Raw genomic sequence first — 12,430 nt, forward strand, 5'->3', positions numbered from 1 at the left:
AACCTAGGGGAAAGCCGGACGGAAAAGGTACCGGAAGAAGCTATCGAAAGCCTAGGCATAGACTCGGATATGGTCTGTGGGAAAGAAGTTAGGATTGAAAGCGAAAGTGAAAGCTTTCATAGACTCCGATGCAGACTATGGCGGGGAAGCTAGGAGATTGAAAGTGAAAGTGAAACCTAGAAGAAACTTAGACTTGGATACGGACTGTGGGGAGAGGCCAGGAGAAATGAGAGGGGAATATTGTTGTTGGGAGAAAAGTTAGGGAAACATACCGGGTAGATAAAAATATGTTAGGGAGGATGAAGCCGCGAGTGCAGGCTGAAGCAGAGACGTAAGCTATCTTGGGATTCTTCAAGTCAGCCTGGGGAGCAAAAGGCGAAAATCTGGAACCAGAGGCAGAGACGTGGGCCGCCAGGTTGGAATCCGTCAGATTAGCCCGGGGAGCAAAGGACGGGAAGCCAAGCCGAAGGGCGCAGACATGAGCTGGGTTGAATTCGCCAGGTTAGCCCGGGGAACTTGGACTGAATACCGGTGGCGGAAACGTGAGCTGTGCTGTGTGATTCACGGAAGCCACCGCGTGCAGAGAGAGCATGGGGCGTGAATAGATAGGGAACGTGGGGCTAGTGCGAGGCCGTGGTGCAGGCGCGAAGGGGCGCGGAGACCACGGAGTGCGCGCGCGAAGCCGGGAAGCCGTGCAGATGAGAGAAGCGCGGGCTGAAGCGGCTCAGAGCCGGGAAGCCGCTGAGAAGCAGCCTCGGGGCGGGCGCCGGGAAGCCGCAGGGATAAGAGAAACAGAAGTTTAGAAGTAAAATGAGAGAAATAGGAATGCTGGTAGATAGAAGTAAAATAGGAGAGATAGGAATGCCCGGAGATAGAGAAATAGAGAAAAATAAGGCCTCCCCTCAACATGGCAATGAGAGAGCTTGGATTCGGTCTGCCTGATTAGGGAGGTGGTGAGCACCTGCGGGCAGCTAGCAGCTTATGCGCTGCAGGTCACCGAAGACAGGCACGAATTAACATCAATAAGTCTCCCCACAATACCGCAATGAGAAGGCTTGGATTCGGTCTGCCTGATTAGTAAGGCGATAAGCACCAGTAGGCAGCTCGACCAGAGTATGAGCTGCAGGTCACCAAAGATAGGCACGAATCAACACCAATAAGTCTCCCCACAATACGGCAATGAGAAGGCTTGGATTCGGTTTGCCTGATTGGTAGGGCTTGTAAGCACCTGCAGGCAGTTCTAGCAGAGCAGAGCATGCGCTGCAGGGCACCGAACACAGGCACGCATCAGCGCCTAAAAACCTCCTCACAACATGGTGAAGAGAGGACCCGGATTCGGTTTGCCTGATTGATAGGGCTTGTAAGCACCTGTGGGCAACTCTAGCAAGCAGAGCAGAGTGTGCGCCGCGGGGCACCAAAGACAGGTGGGTATCAACGCCAAAAAATAAAAAGAAAGGGGGATCTGTGTGGAGCAACTGGGAGTAACTCGGACTAGACTAAGTTACTGGAATTAAGACTTATTCTATGCATCTGCTCTCCCACAATATGGCGCTGGGAGAGGAGAAAACAGCTTCTACGCAGCTGCCTCTTGCCAACTTGAGTGATGACCTCCAGGAGCTGATCCTGCTCCTGATTGGAGGAGAGCAGCGTACTCGGCGTGTGGGCAGCCGAATTGGGATTGGCGGAAGAGGACTATAAAGGAGGAGAGAGACGACATGCACCAGGAACATCTAAGAGGAACATCTATCTGAAGGAACACCTGTGCAGCCCCCGAGAGAGCTGGCCGGCGGTGTGCCACTCCCCCGCGGAAGTGGGGAAAGTGGCCAGGGGGAACCGCCCTTCCACAGAGGTGGAAGGGATGGTAGCCAACCCGGGAAGAACCAGCAGCAAACCCGGGGAGGGCCGAGCAGACAAAAAAACAGCGCAGAGTCCTGTGTCGTTCCTCCACGAAGACGGGGAGCGACACTTGAATGAAAGTGAAAACACAACATACCAGAACTTATGGTGTACAGCAAAAGCATTCTTAAGAAAGCTTACAGCAATAAGTGCCTACATCAAAAAAAGGAAAGGTATCAAGTAATTAATCTACCAATACATCTCAAGGAACTAGAAAAACAAGAACAAACCAAACCCAAAATTAATAGAAGGAAAGAAATTTTGAAAATTAAGAAGAAATAAAATTGAAGTAAAAAAAAAAACCATACCAAAGATCAGTGAGAGAACTGTTTTTTAGGGAAAAAAAAGACCAAATTGATAAACCATTGGCCCAATTAACCAAAAATAGAAAAAGAGAGAAGAAAAAATAATAAAATAGAGAAGAAAATGAAGATGTTACAATTGAAACCAAACAAATATAATGAATAATTAAGAATTACTATAAACAGCTATATACCAAAAAATCTGGAAGAAATGGGTAGCTTTCTGGACACATAGTTTATCTAAACCAAGTCAGAAAGAAATATAAAGCCCAAGACTGAATCTATAATAAACAGCCTCCCAAAAAAAGAAGAATTCAGGACTGGATGGCTTTAACACAAAATTTACCAAGCTTTTAAGGAAGAACTAATCCCAATTCTTAAATTATTCAACGTAATTGTTGAATAATTATGTAATTGTGCAACGTAAATTCATTCTATGAGCCCAGCATTGCCTTAACTCCAAAATCAGAGAAAGATACAACAAAAAATGTGAACTGTAGACCAATATCTCTTATAAAGATGTATGCAAAAATCCTCAAAAAATACTAGCAAATGGAATCCAACAGCACATCAAAAAGATTATCCACCCACCCATGGGATTTATCACAATGATGAAGGGATGGTTCAATATACACAAATCAGTGAACATGATACATCACATCAAAAAAATGAATGTTAAAAATCATGATTATCTCAATAGGTGCAGAAAACTCATTTGATAAAATACAACTGCTTAAAAAACAAGCTTTTAAAAATTGATTATTGAAATAACATCAATGCAATCAAGACAACATACGACGAACACACAGCCAACATCATATTGAATGGGGAAAAACTGGAAGAATTGCCACTAAGATCCAGAACCAAACAAGAATACCCACTCTTCACCATTATTAGTCAATATGTATCTGGGAGTTTAGCCAGAGCCATTAGGCAAGAAAAAAATCAGAGATACAAACTAGTAAGGAGGAAGTCAAATTATTCTTGTGTGTAGAGGATGTGATGCTTTATATAGGGGAACCATAATATTCTACTGAGAGAATTTGACAAAGTTACAGGACACAAAATCAACACACAAAAATCAATAGCCTTCTTTTTTTTTTTTTTAATAAGGTTGGTTTATTTATTTGAAAGTCAGATTTACACAGAGAGAGAAGGAGAGGCAGAGAGAGAGGTAGAGAGGTCTTCCATCCACTGGTTCACTCCCTAGGTGGCTGCAGTGGCCAGAGTTGTGCTGATCTGAAGTTAGGAGTCAGGAGATTCTTCCGGGTCTTCCATGTGGGTGCAGGGGCCCAAGGACTTGGGCCATCTTCTACTGTTGTTCCAGGCCATAGCAGAGAGCTGGATCAGAAGTGGAGCAGCCGCAACTTTAACAAGCACCCATATGGGATGCTGGCACTGCAGGCAGTGGCTTTACCCACTACACCACAGTGCCAGCCCCCAGTAGCCTTCTTATATATCAACAGTGTTCTGAGAAAGAACTTGTAAGATCAGTCCAATTCACAGTAACTTCAAAAATCCTGCAATACATTGGGATAAATTTAAATGAGGAAGTAAAAAATATCCACAATGAAAATGATGAAACATTAATGAAAAAAGTGTAAGACACACACACAAACACAAACATCTTCCATGTTCATGGAAAGAATTAATATAATCAAAATTTCCACACTACCCAAAGAAGTTCACAGATTAAATGTGACCTCAATCAAATCCCAAGGATATTCTTCACAGATCTAGAAGAATCCTAAAACACATACAAAAATACAAAAGACCCTGAATAGCCAAAGTAAAAATGAGCAATAATAACAAGGTTGGAGGAATGACAACACTAGATTTCAAGACATAATTACAGAGCTTTTATTATCAAAACAGCCTGGTTTTTTTGTTTGTTTGTTGTTTTTGTTTGTTTGTTTTTTGACAGGCAGCGTGGACAGTGAGAGAGAGAGACAGACAGAGAGAAAGGTCTTCCTTTGCCGTTGGTTCACCTCCCAATGGCTACTGCAGCCAGCGTGCTTCGATCCGAAGGCAGGAGCCAGGTGTTTCTCCTGGTCTCCCATGCGGGTGCAGGGCTCAAGCACTTGGGCCATCCTCCACTGCACTCTCGGGCCACAGCAGAGTGCTGGACTGGAAGAGGAGCAACCAGGACAAAATCCAGTGCCCCGACTGGGACTAGAACCCGGTGTGCTGGTACCACAGGCAGAGCATTAGCCTATTGAGCCTCGGTGCTGGCCAAAACAGCCTGGTTTTGGCACAAAAATAGATGTGTAGACCAATGGGACAGAATAGAAACCCCAGAAATTAATACACATATCTACAACAAATTAATGCTTGACAAATGAACTAACATCATTCCCTGGAGGAAGGATATTCTCTTCAACACATTGTATTGGGGAGATTGGATTTACATATATAGATGTTTGAAACAAGACCCCTACCTTGCACTATACACAAAAATAAACTCATAAGGGATCAAGAATCTAAACCCAAGACCTGAAACCATCAAATTAATAGAGGAAAGCACAAGGGAAATGCTGCAAGATATTTGCCTAAGGCAAAGACTTCTGGACTAAGACCCCAAAAGCACAGGCAATAAATGCAAAAATAGACAAATGAGATTACATCAAGATAAGAGGCTTCTGCCCAGCAAAAGAAATACTCAACAAAAACAAGAGGCACTGAGCAGAATGTAGAAAATATTTGCAAACTATGCATCTGATAACAGATTAGAATCCATAGTATATAAGGAGCTCAAGAAACCCAACAACAACTAAACAAATGACCCAGTTAAGAAATGGGCAAACAATATGAACAGGCATTTTTTAAAAAAGGAATCAATCAGAAATGACCAACAGACACATGAAAAAAAAATGCTCAAGATTACTAGCCATCAGAGAAATGCAAATGATGACAAAGAGGTATCACCTCACCTCAGAATGACTGTCTTCTAAAAATCAAAAAATGACAAATGCTGGTGAGAATGTGGAGAAAAAGGTACGCTAATACGCAGTTGGTGGGAATGTAAACTGGTGTAACCATTATGGAAGACAATATAGATATCCCACGGAAAACTGTAAATCTATATGAACCCTCTATGCTACTCCTGGGAATATATCCAATTGAAAGGAAAGTAGCATATGAAACTGTTATCTGTACTCCCATGTTTATGGCAGCTCAATTCACAATAGCTAAGATATGTTATCAACTTAGATGTTCATCAACTGATGACTGGAAAAAGAAAATGTGGTATATTTACACTCTAGAATACCACTCAGTCATAAAAAGAATTGAATCCTGACATTTTCAACAAAAAGGGTGCTACTGGAGATAATTATGCAAAGTGAAATAAGCAAGGCCTGAAAAATATAGCACCTGTCTTCTCTTCTCTGTGGTGCTTAACATTTAGAGGATAAAAATTGTGTGGAAGTTAGATCATATATAGATATAGATTTAAAGGTTGCCTCACTGAATCATACAATGTAAATGACAATATACTTCTATTTCAAATGTGAAAAAAATAAAGAGAGGGTAGGAATAGTGAAGACTCTTGGGGGTACCAATAAGGCTTTGTTCTTAATTTGGGTGTTGATTATGAGGGAGATAAGTAACTAAAAACTCATGAATCTGTACACTTGAGTACATTTCTTGATATGGATGTTGTATTTTAATAAAATTTTTTAAAAAGATAGAAGCAAAGAAAAATAAGTAAGAAAAGGTAATCATCAGTTGGACTTACATTTTAGCCTGCCTAGAGTATATGAATAATTCTTTCCTTGATACAGAGGAAAATGCAGTGCTAGAGGAAGTTATTTATTTAGAATTTCATGTTCTTTGAAATATAAACCACACACTCAAATGCTATCCTAAGTGGAAAATAAAAAGAAATATGAGTGCAATCACAACCTAAAAATAGCTCAATGCCATTGAGTTTTTCTTGAGAAAGTCATTACTGGTCGTGTACACTGTGTACACAGAATGTGTTGCTGGTTAACAATAAGTTCATGTATTTCTCAAATAAGATTAAGGTCAATATGTGATTCATTTGCTATATTATACTGTTATGTTTTCAGATGATACCACATTCATTCAATAAAAAATATGCAAGGCTAAAAATCACAAATAATAATGTAGTCTGACAGATAATAAGTGTTTACCTTTTGGAAAATGTATTTTTAGACATCTCTCTCTGTTTACATTCATGTTCCCTCACAGGCATACACATATAAACACACAAATATACTTTTATTTAAATAGAATCTAATAAAATGTGCTCTAGAGAAACCCCCTTTAACAAAATTATCTTATTTTAAGGAAGATGGATAAGTTCATGCATGAATGCACATTTGGACGTTTCCTCTTCCCTAAATGGTTTCAGTTGTACATACATTTTTAAAAATAGTTATTCATTTATTTCCATTTATTTAAAAAGCAGAGAGACAGAGGGGATGGAGAGGGAGCAAAAGAGAAGAAAGGGCGAGACAGAGACAGAGACAGAGACAGAGACAGAGACGTATCTTCCATATACTGGTTCATTCCCCAAATGCCCTCAACAGCCAGGGGTGAGCCAGCTCAAATCTAGAAGCCTACAGCTCAATCTGGATTTCTCACAAAGGTGTCAGGGGCCCAAATACTTGAACCTTCATCTCCTATCTCCCAAGGTACACATTGGAGGGAAGCTGAGCAGGACGGAGAGTTGGACTAGAACCGAGAGAAGATAACATGGACCGCAGGTATCCCAAGTGGCATCTTACCTGCTGCGTCAAATAACTCCCACCACCATTGTACATCTTTTTAACAGAGTAACAAAGTGAATAATACTGAATAAATAATACACAGTATTTCAGAGGATGAATAGCAAATAACCATGATAAGATATCATTAACTGGAAGCCCAGTGTGCCAAGCAAATTTGAATGTTTATTACACTTACTGTTTTATAAACAGCTTGTTAAAAATTTAAACAAATACAAAAAGAATTGTATAGGGGTCATTCACATATCTGAAGCTAGATTCACCAGTTGTAAGCATTTTATTGTTTTTTATGCCCATTTAGTCGATTTTATTTTTTTTTTAATTTTTTAAAAACTTTTTTAAAGATTTATTTATTTGAAAGGCAGTTACAGAGAGGTAGAGGCCAAGAAAGAGAGAGAGGAGTCTTCCATCTGCTGGTTCACTCCCCAGTTGGTCACAACTGCTGGAGCTGCACTGATCCGAAGCCAGGAACCAGGAGCCTCCTCTGGGTCTCCCTCACAGTTGTAGGGGCCCAAAGACTTGGGTCACCTTTCACTGCTTTATCAGAAGTGGGGCAGCTGGGACTTGAATTGGTGTACATACAGGAAGCTGGCACCGCAGGTGGCAGATTTACCCGCTACACCACAGTGCCAGCCCCTCAATTTTAAATATATTTATCAGTCTCTCAAGTTAGTTTTTTTCTGAAGCATTATGAGAACATTTTGACACTGTGCTCCTAAAGACTTCAGCCTGACTGTTCAAAAATTATGAATATTCTCCTATGTCCACATTTGCATCATCATATACCATTGCCATTGCAAATTGAGAACCCTGATTTGAAAATCTGAAATTTAAAATTCTTGAAAACCCAAAACTTTTTGAGGGCTGACATGATGCCACAAGTGAAAAATTCCATAGCTGACCTCAGGTGACAAGTGACTATCCAAACGCAGGTACACTTAAATGAAACTTCAGGCCATGGACACAAGCTGCATGTGAGACATATATGTGTTCAGGCATGTGTTTAGACATAGGTCCCATGCCCAAGACACCTCATTGTATCTGTAGAAATATTTCAAATTCTGAACAAATTCTAAATCCAATCTACTTGGTCTCACATATTTCAGATAAAGGATATTCAGTCTGTACCATGCACTTCAGAAAATTACTCCAAATTCCCTAATATTATTTAATATCAACAACTGACCTATTGTGAAGGCCAACTTGTAGTTACATAGAGAAAAATTTCTTTTAACTGCAACTGGGGGACTGGCGCCGCGGCTTAGTAGGCTGCAGCGTGTGGGCCCCTGCACCCGTGTGGGAGGCCCCAGGGAGGCTCCTGGCTTCGGATTGGCCTAGCTCCGGCCATTGTGGCGACTTGGGGAGTGAGCCAGCAGATGGAAGACCTCTCTCTGTGTCTCTCCTCCCTCTGTGTATAGCTCTACCTCTCAAATAAATAAATAAAATCTTTTTAAAAAACCCTACAAGTGGACAGGACCTTTCAGTTCTTTTCATACAAATAGTTTTTTTAAAAGCAGTCTTTAAATTATCATTAACTAATGATTTTTCTTGCAAATGGGTTATGCAATTTTCATGTCACATACATATAAATATAGCAAAATGTAACATAATAAGCTTATGTAAACTATTAAGACACTACATTTCCTTTCAGGATTAGAAGTTTTAAGAGTGAATGGTGGGCCGATGCCATGGCTCACTAGGCTAATCCTCCGCCTGCGGCACCGGCACCCTGGGGTTCTAGTCCCGGTCGGGGCATCGGATTCTGTCCCAGTTGCCCCTCTTCCAGGCCAGCTCTCTGCTGTGGCCAGGGAGTGCGGTGGAGGATGACCCAAGTGCTTGAGCCCTGCACTCCATGTGAGACCAGGAGAAGCACCTGGCTCCTGGCTTCGGATCAGCGCGGTGCGCCGGCTGCGGCGGCCATTGCCATTGGAGGGTGAACCAACGGCAAAGGAAGACCTTTCCCTCTGTCTTTCTCTCTCACTGTCCACTCTGCCTGTCCAAAAAAAAAAAAAAAAAAAAGTGAATGGTGGTGTGAATTTTGCACACAATGAGCTTTGCAGTTTGCTTTTTCTGTACGTAGACCATCTACAGTATATTTGTGAATATCCAGCTAAAAGAGCTGTTTCTATCTGTTCACAGGGAGGCACGACCCATTCTAATAGCCCCTCTTCTATTAAAAAAGCGTAGATTCACTTACATGTCTTACATGGCATTCACTTACATGCCCAGACAATCAGCAGATCGCTGCCTTGGACGCAGTCAATATGGACCTGGCTCTTGTACTTCAAAGAAACAGTGATAAAACAAACAAAAAGGATGTGTTTGAGGGCTCTAATTCCTCTGACTCCGTCGGGATCATGAGGGTAAACCTAACAAAATGAATGGAGTGCCCTCCATAGTCTTTAATTAGGGGAAAAGGATGTACTTTCCTTTTTAATGTACTCAAGAAGATAAAGTCAGTTTTGTCATTGATACAGTGTCAGTGACCATTTTTGTTGGCTTTAAAGTCATTTGCTTATCACTGAAGAGACAATCAATCTCATGGCTGATTCATTCACACACCTCTAGGCAGCGTGGGCATTTTCTAACCCAGCCAGGTGTCCTCATACCATACAATCTTCACTGAAATGAAGAATGAACCTGGGGAGAGTTGGGTGTGTAAATCCCTCATGGGCAGGATGTGTGTGCGGTGTGCGGGTGTCAGGGGAATGGAGGAGACTTCTACTGTTTAGGAGGAGCTGCTGTCCCTAATCTGCATGTCACAGGCAGGGAGACCTTGGTCTACTGTCACCTCTGCAGTTTGCCCCTGTGACAATGGCAGCGGACTCCAACCTGGGTGTTGAACTCAGCTCACACAGCTAGGAGCTTGGAGTTCAGCCTCACCTCACCCTGTGTTGTGAAACTGAGTCTATTGCTTCCTGGCCTCGTGACCTACCTTCCAGCCAGAATTCGGAGAAAAGTTCCACCGAAGGGCAGGGACAGCAAGGAGTGCAGCCCAGATTCCTTGTGCAACACCTAGAAGTCGTGGACAGCAGTTGACAAGCAGACATTGTTAAAAAGGGAACCGCTGACTTCCTGCACAAACGTGTTCCGGTCTCACCATTGCTCTGCAGCAGAGTGAACACTGTTCAGTTCCGCAGAGGAAGTATGTCAGCCCTGCTGAAGGTGCTGCCCCAAGGTACATTCAGTTGTGGGTCAGGAGGGTGTGCCCTGGTAAGACAGAGGGCTGTGTTCCTATTGTTAAGGTCCCTCTGCCTCCTTGGGTTTTATACGCTCCTAAGTTACGGCCACAAAGTCATGGTTCTGTGGCTCTCAGATGTGAGCTCACAAGGTTCACAGCACACGCTTTGCAGCTGCACCACCCAGCTCAGGGGGTGAAACCAGTCGAGCATTTTGGGCTGAGTTCATTTCCGCCCACATCAGAAGTGAGAGAGAAGTTTGTGGAGAGCAACACCGAGTCCTCATTAGCTGCTTTGCATCTTCGAGGCCAAGATGTCACTTCCTATGCCATGCGCTGGTGGGAGAGCACATGGACAGCGTGGGGCAGGGGACCCAGCTCTGAGAATGTCTACAGCCTCAGAATTCTGACCTTGGTGACCCTCAATGTCCAGTGACACTGCTCAATACATCTTAACTCCACCCCCAATTCCCTCCCAGGGTTTTATGTCACCAGACACATTCTGAGTGCATGTACCCAAGTCAAAGAAAGGAGAGAATGGGATGTTGCCAAGTTGTACATTTTAATTGAGAGAAAATAGGATTAAACTGGCAACAGAGGAGAAGAAAAAAGAAGGCATTTGTAAGACACAAGCTGGAGATAACGAATTGAATGAAGGAAGGGAGTATTTACTTCTACCAATATCTACTCTTTTTTACAAGTCTGACTTGTACAAACACTAGAGAATCATCAGTGAGGTTTTCTCTCCTTCTCCTACCATTGATGCCCCAAGCAGATTTGTGAGATGTTTCTAGTGCCTTTTGCTTCTGGTTCCTACTACAGTCTCATGGCTTTTTCCTTGGTTTTGACCTTCATCACGCTCTGATTCTTGTCCCCTCCCTCATTCAGACCCATTCAATGCTATTGACAAAACAGTTTCATCAACATACATTGTAGCACACACCTCCCCTTGCTTAGGATACTTTGATGATCCTGCCAGATCCACAGACAGAAATCCAAATTGCTGGCTATCCATCCCATCCAAAGCTTTCATGTCTCCCTGAATCCCCGTGTTTTGTGACCCTGAAAAGTTGAACTACTTGAAGTTCTTGAAACAACATGTGTTGTTGGAAATGTCCGTGCATCTGTGCCTGGGGTTGCTCTGTTTGGAATCTAACAGCTGCCCCTCCCCCACCTGAGCTCAGTAATCTCTCTCTGCACCTCCACTGCCTACTCAAGCGTGATGACCACTTCCTTCTTTAGGCCACAATGCCATCACACTTTAATCACACTGCATTTTAATTCTTTGTTTATAAGCCTGTTTTCACTAGTAGGTGGTGAGCTGCTAGTGGCTATGCACTTTGTTGTCACTAATTTTTGTCATCTGAGGTCCTATCACCAATACCTTGAGTGTACTACCTACAATTTAAAAAAATTATTTATTAAAGAGTAACTAAATGAGTATTCTACTAGAAGAAAGTCTTTTCCCAGATGTGGGATCAGGGCGTTTTCTGTGTAAACTGTCAGAAAAATTTGACCTAATCTTACTTCAACAAAGAATCAATTAATTGTGTAATGCAAGATAAAACATTTAGGACAATCACTAGATTAGAGATAACTGGAATGAGCATACAGTGTATTTCTCTGCTTCTCTCAATTCCTAGTTCCCCGGTTGGATTTAAGCTAGTTTGGTTTTAGACTTAGCAAGAGAAGGCTCAGCTTCATCATTTTAAGAATCTTATAAATTTTCATCCTGGAAAGGGAAAAATATGTAAGAGTTTCTTTCCCAGATGCCCCAGCTAAAATTACGTGGACCACAATGACTTGTGTTTATGTCCATTGAGGACTGAATATCTTTGGCCATGAGAATGCTCTTCTCTAATGTGCTTGTGCCTGAAACATGTACTCCATCTTTGCACTTAGGTTCTCTAGAACTACAGGTGCTGAGTGGCAGAGGAGGAAAAACTCAAAGTCTTAGTAGTAAGGGAAGCATAAGAGTTGGATGGTAAAAACTAGATCAGTTGTGGGGATGATTAAAAAGATTCTTTATTTCCTTCTAACTACATTTAAGACACCAAGGTCTTCATTTGTTACCTAATCCTAATGGCAAAATCAGAAAATTCATCTCCCTTGTGACATTAGTATAACATATCTTTAAATGTCATTGCTTTCATGGAAGCTTTGCTCATTTTGACAATGGAGTTGTATCAGTGGTATAATAAAAATCATTAGTCAAAACAGTTAAGTCACTGATTCCTACTGGCCAGTGAGAAGGTTAAGACTAGTGATGTGATCACAGAAGTTAATGTAAAACTAAATACACT

General features: G+C 42.1%; 1 long non-coding RNA gene across 1 annotated transcript; it reads right to left on the reverse strand.

The window, feature by feature from the left end:
- Positions 1–3,291: 3,291 nt before the first annotated feature.
- LOC138845055 (uncharacterized) lies at positions 3,292–10,247 on the reverse strand. The gene is made up of 2 exons (XR_011381788.1): positions 9,885–10,247; positions 3,292–3,718 (listed from the first exon to the last, which is right to left on the reverse strand). It is a non-coding gene; the product is annotated as an uncharacterized lncRNA (long non-coding RNA).
- Between the last annotated feature and the right edge of the window lie 2,183 nt (positions 10,248–12,430).

This window comes from Oryctolagus cuniculus, chromosome 13, assembly GCF_964237555.1.
Source record: "Oryctolagus cuniculus chromosome 13, mOryCun1.1, whole genome shotgun sequence".
NCBI lineage: Eukaryota > Metazoa > Chordata > Mammalia > Lagomorpha > Leporidae > Oryctolagus > Oryctolagus cuniculus.